Source organism: Halichoerus grypus, chromosome 15 (assembly GCF_964656455.1).
Source record: "Halichoerus grypus chromosome 15, mHalGry1.hap1.1, whole genome shotgun sequence".
In the NCBI taxonomy this organism is placed as follows: Eukaryota; Metazoa; Chordata; class Mammalia; order Carnivora; family Phocidae; genus Halichoerus; species Halichoerus grypus.
In genome coordinates, this window is record NC_135726.1 from 12,682,772 (window position 1) to 12,697,716 (window position 14,945).

The following is a 14,945-nucleotide window of genomic DNA, read 5'->3' on the forward strand; positions in this document are numbered from 1 at the left end:
TTGGGTTCTAGGGGTTGCCTTACACAGGGAGACAGGTCAGCGCCAGGAGGCTGGAGACTCTGGTAGAAGGGCATGCAGAGGTACGCCGGCGTGGAGGTAGGTATCTCCAGCGGTGGAGTACTCTGAAAACCCTGAAAACAAACCTCTCGACTGCACTTTATGAGCCAGGTTGCTTTTATTCTCTATCTTTAGCTTTGTTTTGTTCTTCCTTTATATTTAGTAATGTTATTTGGAAAGGTCAGCCTATGGCAGCTACGCTAATGGAAACCCAAAGAAGTTGTTTGCAGCCATGCTTGGACAAGAGATTAAAGGGAAATGATGTCCTCACTCTCCCCTCGGAGTGGAAGTAGAGAAAAGTGGAGTAAAAGGATGGAGGAGCCCAGAGTCAGGCCCCTTGCTTGGTCACTGTGTCCTCTGGATGTTGCCTTTCCAACAGAGACCTTGGATGTTCCAGTTAGAGGTTCTGAGTCCATGCTCAGCCTGGTGCCTTCAGTAACTTCCAGCACCAACCCCGCATGTGGCTTTGGGAAGCACCCCCACCCTGTCCCCCCGATTTTCCCCATGTTACTCCAGGAGGCAGAGAGCAAGTGGCCAGTAAACTGGAGAGCCCAGCTCTGGGCTGGGTCATGTCCAACCCTTGCTTTCGTTTCTCCCTTGCTCTGGCTGAGCAGTCTTCCTCTTTATTGAGGAGTTGATAATATGCTGTGACTGACTCAGGCAGGGCCCCGAGATAAAGACCATCCTCCAGATTGCTAGGTAATGCACTTCACCACCTCTGCAAAGTGGCAATATCAGCTGCTATGAGAAGGGGCCAAGGGGGCCTTCCCCTTGCACTGCCTCTGACCCCTCCCTCCCAGGTGAGGGGTGTCACGGGTGTGGGAGCAAGGAGCCCTCCGCAGTCCTATTCTCAAGAAGTGACTCATCCCTCTGGATCTGGCTAAGATGATATCCATCATGACACGCATTACTGTTGTCAGCTTTGGGGGGATGTGGAAGGGAGGAATACACAGACCAAGGTCCATTACAATGGTCCCCAGGGAGCAGTCTCTGTTGTCTGGCTTACTATGTCTTTTGTGGTCGCATAGGAATGCGCTTGTTTGGGACTGGGGCTATGCAGGGGTGAGCTGGGGGCTATGAAAAGAGGGGCCCAGGGCCTGCTTTCACAAGCCTTTTGCCTTCCCTGGTGGGACTGGGGCATCCCCACCCTAACATGTGCCTATGAGTTAACATTTTACAGTGAACTCTGGACTAAACCCAGAGTACCTCAATTCCAGAACTGGCTGTGTTGTTGGACAGTTGTGTCTTTGGGTAGATCATACCTCTCTGGGCCCCAGGTCCTCTATCTGTAAAATGAACATGATCGTGCCTGCCCCACTTGCCTCACACAGTCCCTGCCAGGATGAAATAAGCGATGACTGTAAGCTGCACTATGGACCCGCGGCAGCATGGCAGTTCAGCCTCGCGGAGAGCAGAGAGTAGACACTGTGGCTAAGCCAAGGGAACACGGAGGTCTGAGCCAGGCTGGGTGAACACTTAGAACACGGCCCCAGACAGAAACAGACAGACCAGGGGGCCTCCGGGAGATGAGCATGAGGGGCAGACAGAGCACACCGGCCAGTTTGGGCTAGCAGACAGTTTGGGAGAGAAGAACTAACTGGCTGTCAGCAAGTATCTGAAGGGCAAGAGGAAAGATGTATGAGAAGATGGTCAGAACGAAAGAGGAATTCTGTCCCAAACTCCGAACAGCGCCACCTCACTCTCTTAGCACTGAGGACTTGGTGAGAATTGCCCTCAAGCTCCTAGGACCTCCGGCATTTTGTTAATCTATCATTCATGCTTTCAAATACCCAAAGCCCCTCATGGGGACAGCCTTCCCTTTCTTGATCAGAGGCCATGCAAGGCAAGAAGTCTGTGTCAGATTGAACTTGAAGCCTCCTCTTTCTGAGTCGGAGGCTTGAAGCCCAGAGCTCTTTCTTTTCTTTTCCACTTTTTCCCCCAAGATTGTATTTATTTATTTGCCAAAGAGAGAGAGAGAGAGAGCAAAAGCAGGCGGAGCGGCAGGCAGAGGGAGCAGCAGGCTCCCTGCTGAGCAAGGAGCCCAATGTGGGACTGGATTCCAGGACCCTGGGATCATGACCTGAGCCGAAGGCAGATGCTTAACCAACTGAGCCACCCAGGCATGCCATCGAAGCCCAGAGCTCTTTCTACAATACCTCATTCCTGGCTCTGCCAAGCTGGGTCTAATCTCTGTTCCCTCACAAATTGGAGGCAATGGGAAAGGAAGTCAAAATTGTGCTGTTTCTCTACCTGTACCTGAAACTGGCACCGTTGTCCTGGGTATCCTCTTCCAAGGGAGAGGACAGAGGGGCACAACTCTCCCCAAAAGGAAACAACCCAACCTAATCCAGAAAGTACAACAGCCTCAGAGCTACATCCTTATCCAGGCTCCACCAGGAAACAATACAGAGGAGGGTGAGCATTGGGGAAGCCAAGAGGACAAAGGCAGCACCAGGGCAGAAGCCTGCCAGAGTTGAGCCCAGTTGTTTACTAGGACCAGTTTGAAGCCACAGTGGGTGTCTCCCCCATCTCAGACAGACCCCTGCGTAACACTATCCACCATGCAGATCGCCCTGGGTCACCACGAAGAAGGGACCCTTTGCCATAACCTGCCTGTGTCATCTCTACGACCTGCAGCCCAAGGGATGAATCACTCCTTGCGGATGGGCAGCTAAAGGGGCTAGAAAGCGCCTAAAAAAAAAAAAACCCACTTCACACTGGAAGTGTGAACCCCGCCCACATCAGATGACCTGGGTTCTCTTCTCAGTGCTTCTACCTTCTGATTTGAGGACAGTGGGCAAATTTCTCAACTTCTACTTCCTGATCTGTAAATAGAATGACTCAATGATTCTAAGTTCCATCCTACATTTCAGCAGTTAGCTTGTAACAAGGTAAATTAAATAATGGCAAGAAATCCTTATCAGTTTGTCTACAGTGGCGTTTCTGATATGTAAGTCAGGCCACAGAACTACTGCAAGATCTCCCGGAGTGCAAGTACACACCGTGCACAGCCTGCTGCCTGTTTTCCTTTGGGGAGCCACCTCTCTTCAAATTTCCATTTCTGTGCCATGTCACCCTCAGTCACAGTACTGGGTCTAGGGTTGGGTCCCGCCGGTAGGCCACTGGGGACTACCATGTGGGAAGTGAGAGTGGCATCACCACGGAGAAGGGCAGAGTGAGAGGGATGTGGTTTGAGTCCCCGATCTTCCTGGCATGCAGCCAGCCATACACTTAGGTATGAGTCAACGGATTCCCTTTTACCAATGGGCTCTTCAGGTTGGATTTTTAGCCTTTATAATTGAGTAAGTCCAACTGATAGAATCTTGCACACATGTATAGCCAGCTTCCATTTCATTTAAAGGAATTTTTTAAAAGCCACAACAAACTGAAGGTTGCCAGGGTGGAGGGGAATGGGGTAACTGGGGGATGGGCATTAAGGATGGCAGTTGATGCAATGAGCACTGGATGTTCTTTGCAACTGATGAATCATGAAATTATACCCCTGAAACTTATAATACAATATGTTAACTAAATTGAATTTAAATTAAAAAAAAATTTTTTTAAGCCACTTACTATATAACTTGCCATTTGACATAGAATGACTGCCCTGAACCTGTCCCTAAAATCCCCATCCTTGATAGGTCAACCCAGCTCAGAAGCCACAAAAACAGAAGTGGTCCTGGGATTCCCAGCAGTGGTCCAGTTCTGGCCAGGACCCAAGTCCTTCTCCAGCCAGGGACTCTGCCCAGATTTGCAGACGGTGAGGGAGGCTCTGATATGCATAGTCTTCCTGGGTGGTCTGGGGTCAGCACTGTCCACTGCCAGAGTCCCTCAACCACAGGGAAGACTCAGCAGGGGAGGGTATTGTGCTTTTTGCTGCCTGGCCAGGATCCTGAACCAACTGAATCAGCCAGGGAAAGAGAATATGACCCTGACCATGGGATACAAGGGGAATTCAGGACCCTAGATTCCATTCCTTGTCTGGCAATAGATTTTGAGGGATCCCCTTCCAAACCTGTTTCTCAATCTGTTAAGAGTCACATCTGGTGTTTCAAATGATGCCAGACATCACCCTGAATCCCAAACCCATCTATTCCATTCATTTCTGGATGCTACCCCTTGATGACATACTTTAGAGGACCCCAAAAAACCTCAAAACTCAACCTGCCCCAAACCAAACTCATGCATGCTCTAAGCTCCTAAACCTCTCCTCTTTCTGTATTCCTATTTTCTGAAAAAGGGACATCATCCATCCAACCCTGACACCTGAAGGCCATCTATGACCCCCTCCTTCCTCCAACCTCCCTCAGCCAACCTAGTACCAAGTCCACCTAATTTTTATCACCTAGATCTCTCGTCTTTCTACTTTTCTCTGTGTCTATCACCATCACACTATCCAAGATCTGTCATCTTTCACCTACAGTAGCCTCCGGACTGCTAAAGCCCCAGACCTACCAGAGACCTTTCCAATGCCTTCTTCACAGGGAGGCCAAAGTGATCTTTGCAAATGCAAATCCCATCAGATCCCATCAGACCCCCATCTCTGAATCCTCCCAGCAAAATGGCCAAACCTCCCAATGCTCTGGGGCAAAGGAAGGACTCCCCAAATGCCTCCTGGTCCCAGACCTGGGTGGGTGGGTGGGTGGGTGGCAAGGTAATCCTGAGACCAGAATGGACCAGGCAGGTCTGGGAGTCACTGTTTAGCCCAGAGCACTGACCCCAACCTGGGGTCGCTTGCCACCCTGCGGTCAGGCTCAGAATTGGCATGGTCTTGCCAGGACTGACCCCTCCCCCAGTGCAGGCCTCATCTGACCACAGATGGGAACAGGAACTGGCGGCCAGGCAGGGGAAACCCAGCTGGGCTGAAGCCAGGGACTGTGTATTTCAGGAAGGAGAGGAGATAGACCAAGAGCAGTGCCACAATAGACTGTCAGTATCTGGGGAGCTGGCTGAGAGAAGGCAGCTGTCGAGAGTATAAAACTCAAGGAGTCTATCTCTTCCCTCTTATCAGACTGACCCTTGGCGGCCTCACAGCCAGGGGAGAACAAACAGTCATTAACAACCCCTCCCATACTTCCAGCATGCACAATCCTTCTGTGACCAGCACAGTCCTGCAGGAAAGCCTGTGCCTTCCTGCACCAGAGTGGGTCTTGGGGCCCATTTCTCAGCCAGACCCCTCCATCCTGCCCCTCCTTCTTTGGCAATTATCCAACACACGTTATGCTCTGTCCAAACCGGTCTCCCCAAGGTCCCTAGTCATACCCTGCCCTTTCAGATGAGGCCTTTGATCCTGCTGAGTGTGGCCTTTTCCTCACCACCCTCCTTCTCGCTCTACTATGAAGTCTTTCCCTACCCCCTTCTAGGTGTGTTCTCAACTCCTGGCAGACTTGCCCTGGATCCGTGCCACTGATACGCCCCCTCCTGTGATCAGCCTGTGATCTCATCTCCCACCCTGGCTTTGGGGGGGGAGAAAAAAACAAAACAAAACAAAACCTGGCTAGAGTAGAGCCCGGGGCATAAGCAGGTGGAGGGAACTGGGAACAGAAAGAAACAGGAACCCTATAAACAGTCACCCTGGGGCCTAACCGGTGGCCAGTGTAGGAAGGGAGGAATGTGATGAGAGACCGGATGGGTTTTTCTGCCTGAACTCTGGACAGAATCAGAGCAAAGATTAGGAGGAGGGAAGCATGAGGACAATGGGAGGCTGGGGGGGGGGGGGACGGGGGGGGGACGACACAGATCTCCTGGTTACAAGAGACCAAATTCTCCAGAGACACCCGAGCAAGCTGGCTGCTATTTAATGCATCTAAGCAGGTTAGAAGAAAGGTCAGACCGATTCCCATAAACGTCAAGACCACATAGTGGCATCCTGGGCCCCCAGCACCACTGCCTCATTCAGGACATGGTGTTCCTCTGTTGGGTCTACCAGATGGCTTAGGAGCAAGTCCCTGAGAAGGCCTTCCAACTCGATATTGCTGGAGGAGGACTCTGAGGCCTAGAAAGAGGCAGGGATTTGCCCTGAGTCACAGAGCATCAAACCCCTGTGGGTAGCGAGGGCAGCAAGGACCCCGTATGCATACAGCCAGACTGGGCCCTGGGCTGTGAAGTCATCGAGGGGGCCCCCTCACCAAATAATCTGCTTCCCCTTTTAGAAAAGCCAAATAGCCTTGCCCTGAGGCCCTGGGGTCCTCAGCCCCCAGGCCTCCACCTTGGCCTGTGCTGCAACCTGTTTTGCACAGCGGAAAGAGCAGGGTAGGCCCACAGACCCCAGATGGGTAGGAATTACTAGGACAGGTGGCTCGGGTGGAAGACGACACCCTTCAAAATACCTCACCCAGGTCTGAAGGGACGTGAGGTAGGTATCTTCTTGTTATGCATAGAAAATGCCACTTGAGAGATTAAAACTCCCATTCATCCTACAAGTTTGCCCACGGCTGCTTTAAGGTCAAGCGCGAATTACTCCTCAGGCACTGAGAAAATTCTTCCATCAAACAGCTGCCACTTTGGCCTTTGGCTGAACCTTCTTGATGTAAACTGTTTACCCGGCTCCCCATTTCACAGCATCTTCCTGTCTAAGGAAGACGTGGACTCCGCTCCAATGGAAGAGCCTGAACAGGGTCCCCATCCCTCTCCTCGCCCCCTTCATTCTCTCCTATGGTACCTAGGGTCTCTTGCTAAGTGATGCCGGAGGCCTCAGGAAGCCAGAGGCTGAAAAGGCAGTTGTGGGTCTGGGGACACACCAAGCCCTCCGGGACAGGACAGAACAGAGAGAAGGCCAACCCCTGGAAACTCCCTCACAGCCTGGCAACCCCAGACTTGTATGGCTCCCTAGAGAACCCAAGAAAGAGAGGAACCAGGAGGGGGTGCTCAGGGGCTCTCTCCCTTCCCCTGCTTTGCCCATACAGCCCCATTCCCTTAGGCTGTTTTACTGGCACAGCCGAAGGACTCAGCACAGGCCCACGGAGACTTTCATTTCCTCCTGCCTCTGGTTCTAGTTCACCATCAGCATCAAAGGATTGGTATTTTGTCTTTAACTGAACTTGGGTGGGAATGAGGATTGGAGGGAACTCCACTTACAAGAAGGGGAGATTCAAAGTTCTACTAATGTCCCTTTCAACCCAAGGAAAGCCTGAAAAGAAGGAAGGAGGGAGTGGGGGTGAGGTTGTGGGGGTGATAGGAGTGAGAAGGGGACATCTCCACCCCATCCCCCTGTCCCCTCACCTGCGCCTCTTCCTACAGCCACCTCTGATCTTCCCCTCTTCACTACCCCTCTGAATTCCCTTTAGCCATACAAATAAATAACTTGTTGATTTTTCCTCACCAGAGCAGCTCCCCCTAGACCAATTAGCTATTTGCATTTGTTGCTGATTTTCTTCTTCAGAAGGCTACTGATCTGCCGAGGCTGGGAGGTTCTTGCCTACTCGTGGTGCTAGGACTTGACAGCTGAAGGATTCCAGAAAGGGCAGAGCAGGACCAGGACTGCTCTCTGGGGTCCTCAGGTCATGCCACAACAGCTCAGGGTCCCCTGCTCTCTCTCAAGCCCTGCAATGCTGCTCTTTTGGGAGCAGGAAGGGCCTCGCCCCCCAACCACACAGAAGTGGAGCTACTTTCAGTGTCCCTCTGGTATGTTTCCTACCCTGATCCTATGGAGGAAGAGAAGGAGAGAAAAGAGACCCTAATGGGCAAAGATGATAACCCAGGAAGAGATGAAAAACAGAGGACTATGGGACAGAGAACAAAGCCCCTCAGGGCCGCAGACTCACAGGCTCTGGCTCCCTTCCCACCTCAGCAGCCAGTAAATTGCTTACCCTCCCTGGGCTTCCTCACTTGCAGAGTCACATGCCCCTGAAGGAAGAAGCTGGGTTGAGGATGTTTTTAACATTCAATATCAAAACCATTTTTTTGTTTTAATATTACTATACACAAATAAAAATTTAGCACTGATATCAAAATTAAAATTACATTTCTCTCAAAATGTCTCTTTTCCTTGGTTCACCTTATTAGACATGGTACTATGCACTGCATTTATAGATGGCAAATGACCACATATATTTCAATGCCAATAGCTGGGACTGAGGGAAACAGTCCTCTTCACTCCAGGAAGATGACTGTCTTTCTGAGAATCTGTGGGGATCAAGTATCCTCGGGCACAGCTCCTCCCACCCTGGCCCCAGAGAGGACCCTGATCCCTCCCTCCCATTCCTGTAAGAAAAAATTTCCCCAGTTCTCAGCTAGCAAGTTGGGGTGGCCCGAAGCCCAGCCTATACTCTGGAGCCTTAGAAGGAGATCTGTAATGGCAACATGAAGTCTCCACTGACAATATGTTGTAATTACAATAATGATTTATAAATCAGCACCAAGAAGTACTCTAGAATGGCTGGTTAGGGACACACGCAGGCATGCCTGGTGAGCACAGCAAAACTGGAGGAAAAGCCTGCTCTCCCCAGATAGCAAGTTCAGACCCTCTCCTTCTGAAATGTCACTTGGAGATGTCTGTCCTAATAGTTAGCAAGGACTTATTCTTAAAAAGCGTTCTGAGCAGAAAGGGAGGAAAACCCGAAAACCCAGGTCCCCAAGAGGTGAGCCAGGCCTGCTAGTTGATAAGGGCTCAGCTTTGCAGAACACAGGGTAGGGAAGCTGGGGCATGCGAACGGAGAGTAGGGAAGGGGAAGGAAGGAGAAGTCCACCCCAGGCTCATGGGTGGAGAGAGAAGAGATGCAGGCGTGCTCAGCCTCAGCCACAAAGCCCCAGCTACTTTCAGGATGTGCAGGGCTCCTGTGGCTTTGGGGCCCCACCTCCTCAGGGCTGAGGCCCCAAACCTCAGGAAGAGTGGAGTCAGGAGTAATGATCTCACCAAGGCTCCGGATGTGCCGTCAGCATCCTGTGTACAGCTCCTCCAAAGCAAGGGCGCATCACCTTCTCCGGCTAACTCTTCCTCTTCCTGACTTCCCCATGTCAGCTAAAGGGACCAACCTCGTCACCCATCACCTCATCACTGAAATGTCAAACCCCAGCCAAAAAGTGTCTGTTCTGCAAGATGATAGCTACTTTCGCAATCTCTCTAGAATCAGTCTCTTCTTTTCCATTTCTACTGCCAAATTCCAGCTTTCACTACGTCTCACCTGGACCCTATCTACCTAGTTTTCCGTTTCCTTCCTCCCTTCTTTTCTTGTCCCCTTACGACCAGCTATATATATCCTGCCGCCAGTCTGCCCCTTGCCTGCTCAGGAACTTGTCAGAACGAAGTGCTCCATCTGCCACCTGCCAATTCAAGTCGTCAAGTGGCTTTCTGGACTGATCTCTTGCAGTGTCCATTTCCTCTTCTTCTGGGGATTGTAATTTTTCAATACAGTCTGGGGGGATTGCCTACCATGCCACCAGCCCTCCCTGCTAGGCTGGGTCAACCAGACATCTCCGCCTTGGGATGTGCACCCCAAGCTGTGGTGACAAAATTACTGAGCATGGCTGCAACAGATTTATCCTGGCGACAGTGGTACCTTGAAGTCGGCTGGCCTTTGCTTCCTTCTGTACCCACTCTGAGACCCTGGAGGGGACATGGGCGTTGAGTCATCTCTCCGATTCTGGGAGTTCCCACAATCTTCTAAGGAAGTCCTTTCCTGCCAAACTCAGCCACGCTGTTGCTTGTAACCAAAGAGGATTTTCTTAGTACTTTTTGACATACATTTCCTATGTTCCAGCCAAAAGGGAAAACTCCCTAAAAGTGCCACGATGGCCTCCCTCAGCACCCGTTGGCAACTCTCCAGTCCACAGGCACTACTGAAGCTCTGCATGCCCCTCTTCTGAACCCTCTATGGGGATGGCTTCTGCTTCCTTTAAACCAACAAGCCCCTAGCTGCCCCTTCTACCTTCTTCCACTTTAGACACTGGGGTACCTGCCTTCGCCCCCTCCTAGAGGACAGTGACTTGGTCATTATCTCCTCCACAACACCCAGCAACCCAGCATAGTTTCAGGTTCGGTAAAATTCACCAGGCTCTGGGGGCAGACAACCCAAGGGACAATTACAGGTTTACCGGGCAAAACAGTTGGCGAGTGACAAAGAATGTGGAGTGTGCCATCAGAAAGACTGGAGTCTGAATTCCAGATACTCCACTTACTAGCTGCTGAGTTTGGGCAAGTCTCGTAAGTTTTGTAAGTCTCAGTACTTCATCGATGAGGTAGTGACAATAATGCCAATCTCGCAGTGTGAGGGCATCTAGCATGGTGCCTGGCGAGCAGTGAGCACACGGGTAACACCAGCCATGAGTCCAGCTATTAGTAGCTGGTTTAACAGATGCTCTATCGGAGGGCTGGAATCAGGAGTCCTAGGGCTTGCTGTGTAACCCCACCTGGATCTGGATCTGTTGTATAAACCTACTGAAAAACAACAGGTAGAAAATGCTTCACAAAGTAAAAGCACAATGGAAGTGATTCCTCCCACTTTTCTAAATTTCAGAGATTCCCAGGCATCCTGGCCAGAGCACGGCCATGGCAGGACTTCACCTTGCAAATACTCCAGCCTGCTCAGTCTGAGAGACAGAGTCAGGGCAAATGATGGTGTGGTTCCGCATCCAGCCATCCCTTTTCCAAAGCCTTAGTTCCTAAACGTCCTGCTTTCATGGGGCCTTCCTTCAAATAACCATGGGGTACTGTCTGCTATGTGGTTACAGGGGGGCTGGGAGCTCGGCACCGCAAGTCACCCCTACCATTAACCTCGTCAACACTGGGCAGCATGAGAATGAAAGGCAAAGGCCGATCCAGTGCAGCTGCCAAAACAAGCCTGGGTTGTGGAGCAAGGTAGAAGCCCCTCTTAAGACTTTTATCTGCCTAGATTAATCTCCCAATCCACTGTTAGAACCCAAACCAGTGGTTTTCAAAAGGTTCTGAGGATCTGAGCAGAAATGCAAATTCCAGGCCCCACCCAGACTGACTGAATCAGAAAAGTCTGGGAGTGGGGCCCAGCAATCTGTGCCTTAAACAGCTCTCGAGGGGATTCTGATGCCTGCTCAAGTATGAGGAACTTTGTCTTTAGCCTTTAATAGCATGACCCTCTGCCTTAACTCAAACATTTGCTGAACACTGTGCACCAAGGACCGAGCCAGATGATGCTTTCCAGAAATGAGGACACATTTGAAGAACTTCTGCAGTCTAATGGGGGCCCAAATCAAGTACACAAATACACTAGGCAGAGTGTGGCATAAAAGAAGTTTTATAAAGGAATCACTTTCCACCCCTCTCCCCAGACTCTAACCCTCAGACCTTCTCTTGCCATGACTGGGGAAAAGAGAACATCAGTTCTGGAAACCCACCCCCAATGCTGCTATTTTGGACTCCTCAACCGCAGGTTGCTTTCTCAAGAGGAGTGATCCTCACCCAGAGGCATGTCTCAGGTCCAGAGCCTTGACATGTGGGGATATGCTCCCACGAGGCCACACCCAGTGGTTCTTAGGGACTGGGAAATTGGCCCTATCGGGAGTTTGGCCTCAGAAAGTTCCTAGAGGGCCATGAACATGCCACAGCACATCACAACAATGCATTCCTGGGCAGGGTCACTCCCACAGGCCCCTGGCAAGCTTGCACACGAGTGTGCAGATACAGATATAAACCCACAGACAGTTGGCCCCCTGGCCTCCCTTCCTCTAATCTCAAGTTACAAGGTTAAAGGCATCCTATTCACAGCCAAGGGGGAGGGATCAAAGAGGGGATGCTGAAGCACTGAGCCATCTGGTTCAGATCAAGATTGCTCATTCAGGACCCCAGCAAACGCCCAGAGCCTCTTGAGCCTTCCTGATGGCTCACAGACTTCCCTCCCTCCCCCAAATTCCCACAGGGAAACTGAGGACTGGGCTGGAAATGGATGACCCAAAGGCAAATTTGCCAAAGGAAGACTAGAAAACAAAAACCTGAATTAGGCAAGTCTGTGCCACCTCTCTGAGCCCTGGTTCCCTCTTCCCTTCAGATCCTGAACAGCACGACTAAACTCGAGATCACCGCCTACAGACACTGTGCCTTCCTCCACAAAGCGCTCAGGGCACCTAGCAGGCATCCTTCCTCGACCCAGCAACCCCTTCCAAAGTTAGCAGCAGAATCAAGATAAGTTTTAGGGGTGTGGTCTCCCAGACTCCTCTTATGCCACCATCTCTACCAAGGAAGGAGGTTCCCTCCATTCTCAGAGGGACTTCAGACCTCACCAGGCATAATAAGAGGAAGGAATGACCAACCGGTGTCTAGACAATTGTCCCAAAGCAAGATGGGAGTGTGAGTTATAGGCTAGGAATGACTGTTTCCCAGAGGCCCCAGAGTGCCTTGAAGCCCCCTCGGAGGCTTTGGCTGGAAGAGGCTGCCACTCCTTTTCTGCCACTAGCACTTCTCTTCCTCCTTTCCCCCCAGTACCTTAGACTCTGTTCTTCAGTGCTTTACGCAGCTGTAAAGCAAGAGACAAGATGGGAGATGGATGCAGTTAGCAAGAAATAGAAATTGAAAGGCTAACTTGAGCAAAGAAGCAATGGGTGGGTGACTCTTTACAGGCAGAGAGGGCCAGAAGTGGGCTATGGGAAGGAGGAGGCAGTTAACAACAGAAGTGGGCTATGGGAAGAACGAGGCAGTTAACAGAAGTGATAGAAAGCTAAAGGGGAACCTAAAGTGAGCTCTGCCCAGAGCTGCAGCAGGGGGCTTGGGAAGTTTGGTCCAGTTACAGTGGAATGGCTGAAGGAAAAAAATGACTTCCATTCCAAGGCATGGGCTCAGACCAGCCCTCAAAGGACTGGGGCATGGCCTTGGCCAAGTTCCTGGTTTATGTCATGCCTCAGTTTCTCCAAAGTGGGAAGGAGGTCAAGCTGTTAGGTCTTATCAGAGAGGACTGGGCCACCGGGGGTGGACACGGGGCAGTGCCAAGTAGGGGAAAGAGGAGAGAGGTGCTGATGGTGCAAACACAGCCTGTGGCCAAGGGGAGCGGGGCAGGGGTCTCCAGATAGCTCAGAGGCCAAGAGCACGCAGGGGTTGGGGGTACGAACTAGCCAGTGGGCAGTAAGTCCAGACTGGGGCAGGGAGCGCTTCCCAAAGCTGGGGCTGGGGGTTGCCACCAAGGAGTGGAACAGTCGCGCCTCAAGGGCTGGGAGCGGCTTGAGGTGCAGAAGCAGAAGGCGGGGATGGAGATTGAGGCCAAGACAGGCGGACCCCCGCCCCCATGAGGGAACCCAGAGCCCCGACCCTGGGGAAGTTGCCGGGGTGGACCGGGCCGGTCTGGGCCGCTGGGCCGAGCCAGCCGCCGGCGCGGAAGGGGTTCAGGCAGCAAGGGGCCCGGGGCGCCCCGCATCCCGCCCGCCCTCATCCCGCCCGCGCACCTCAGTCAGCGCCGGGCGCCGCGCGGGCCATGCTCGCCGCTCCTGCCGCCGCCTCCGCCCGTGCAGAAAGCTGCCGCCGCTGGCGGCGTCCGGACCCGTTAGCTCCGCGGCTCCCTCGTCCGCCCGCAGCAGGCCAGTCCCGCCCTTGCCGGCTCTGCCCTCGGGGAGCGAGCTACCGCCGCCGCCGCCTCAGCCCGGCCCCTCCCCCCACCCCAGCCCGGCTAGAAGGAAAGGGTGGGGGAAGGGGGCGGCTGCCCCCTCCCCATTCACATCCTCTCCGTCTCTCCCCACCCTCCTCCACCCGCAACCGCGCGGGCATGCTGGGATATGGAGTGCAGCCGGCGCTGGGCCGCTAGAGGTGCCCCACACCCAGGACTACAACTCCCGAAAGACAGCGCGCGCGCCCTAGGGATTATGGGCTTTGTAGTTCGTCCGGGGCCAGGGGGGTCTACCGCGCAGGAGGTGGGGTCGGGGAGGGGGGGCGGATGGGAAATCTCCATTCCCAGAAGGCTGGGCTCCCGGCGTTTGAAACAGAGGATGTGGGGGTCTGCGGTGCCCCGGGCTCGGGTTGAATACCTGGATCCCCAGGGAGGTGCAAACTGTAGCCCAGGATGCCTCTCAGACGCGGCTGTGGCCAGCTGCGGCCGATCCCGGCTGAAGGGGAAGCCTCCGGGCCCCTAAACAGCGCCTCGAGTACAGTTCCCACTCGCGCTCCCAAAGAGCCATGACCTGAGACCAGCTTGGCCTCGTGCCCGGGCTCTGCAAGCGGGAGGAGCTGTGGTGGGGCCTTTGCGCTCAGGCGAGAGGAGAAGGGGCTCCAGGAGCTGCGTGGGCGTGGGGTTTTCCCCACCCGGGAAAAGGAAAACGAGTGACTGTGGGTTTCCCGCAGCACCTCGTTCCAGTCGCACTCTCTTTTGTCAGATGCTCTTAGCTCCCTCCCTACAGTTTAGGGTAAGGCGCACACGTTTAAAATAATTTTTTTCCATGTCTTCTCTTATCAGGGACCTTCCCCAACTTCCAAACCTAACTCAAACCCTTCGAGAAGCTCCGGGTCGACCGCACTTTCGCCCTCCAAGCTTCATCTCCTCTGGCAGCGCGGAAGCCTGTAGGTCAGTGGTTCTCAAACTTTGGCGTGTATCAGATTCTGGAGAGCTTGCTCAAATAAAGCTGGCTCCCCACTCGCAGTTTCTGTTTCACTAACTCTAGAGTGTGCCTGGGAATTTGCATTTCTAACAGCATCCCAGGTGAGGCTGCTGGGTGCTGGTCTGGGGAACCACTTTGAGACCTGCTACTGTTGCTGTTTGTTTGCTAGAGTTCTGGCTTTGTCCTTCAAGGATAGGCCTGCTGTGGAATATTAGCTTCTGAAAAGCCTGGCCGTGTAAGGCAGGGTCCTAGCGTAGTTTAGCACAGGAGTGCTCTTTTTAATTGTAATGAATAAACAAATCAGTTCATCCTGTAAAGAAAACTAGGGTGTGGGCCATCTGACTGAAAGGTGTTCCAGATCTTAGCCCTTGGTGTTTTCTCTAAAGCTGGGAAGGTTTTCTGGT

General features: G+C 52.6%; 1 protein-coding gene across 1 annotated transcript in view; it reads right to left on the reverse strand.

Moving 5' to 3' along the window:
* Positions 1-13,664, reverse strand: part of ST3GAL2 (ST3 beta-galactoside alpha-2,3-sialyltransferase 2) — a 48,982-nt gene extending 35,318 nt beyond the window's left edge. Inside the window, exon 1 of the mRNA XM_036088053.2 lies at positions 13,399-13,664. The gene's annotated coding sequence lies outside the window, so the exon portion shown is untranslated. The remainder of the gene's footprint in view (positions 1-13,398) is intronic.
* Positions 13,665-14,945: the final 1,281 nt, after the last annotated feature.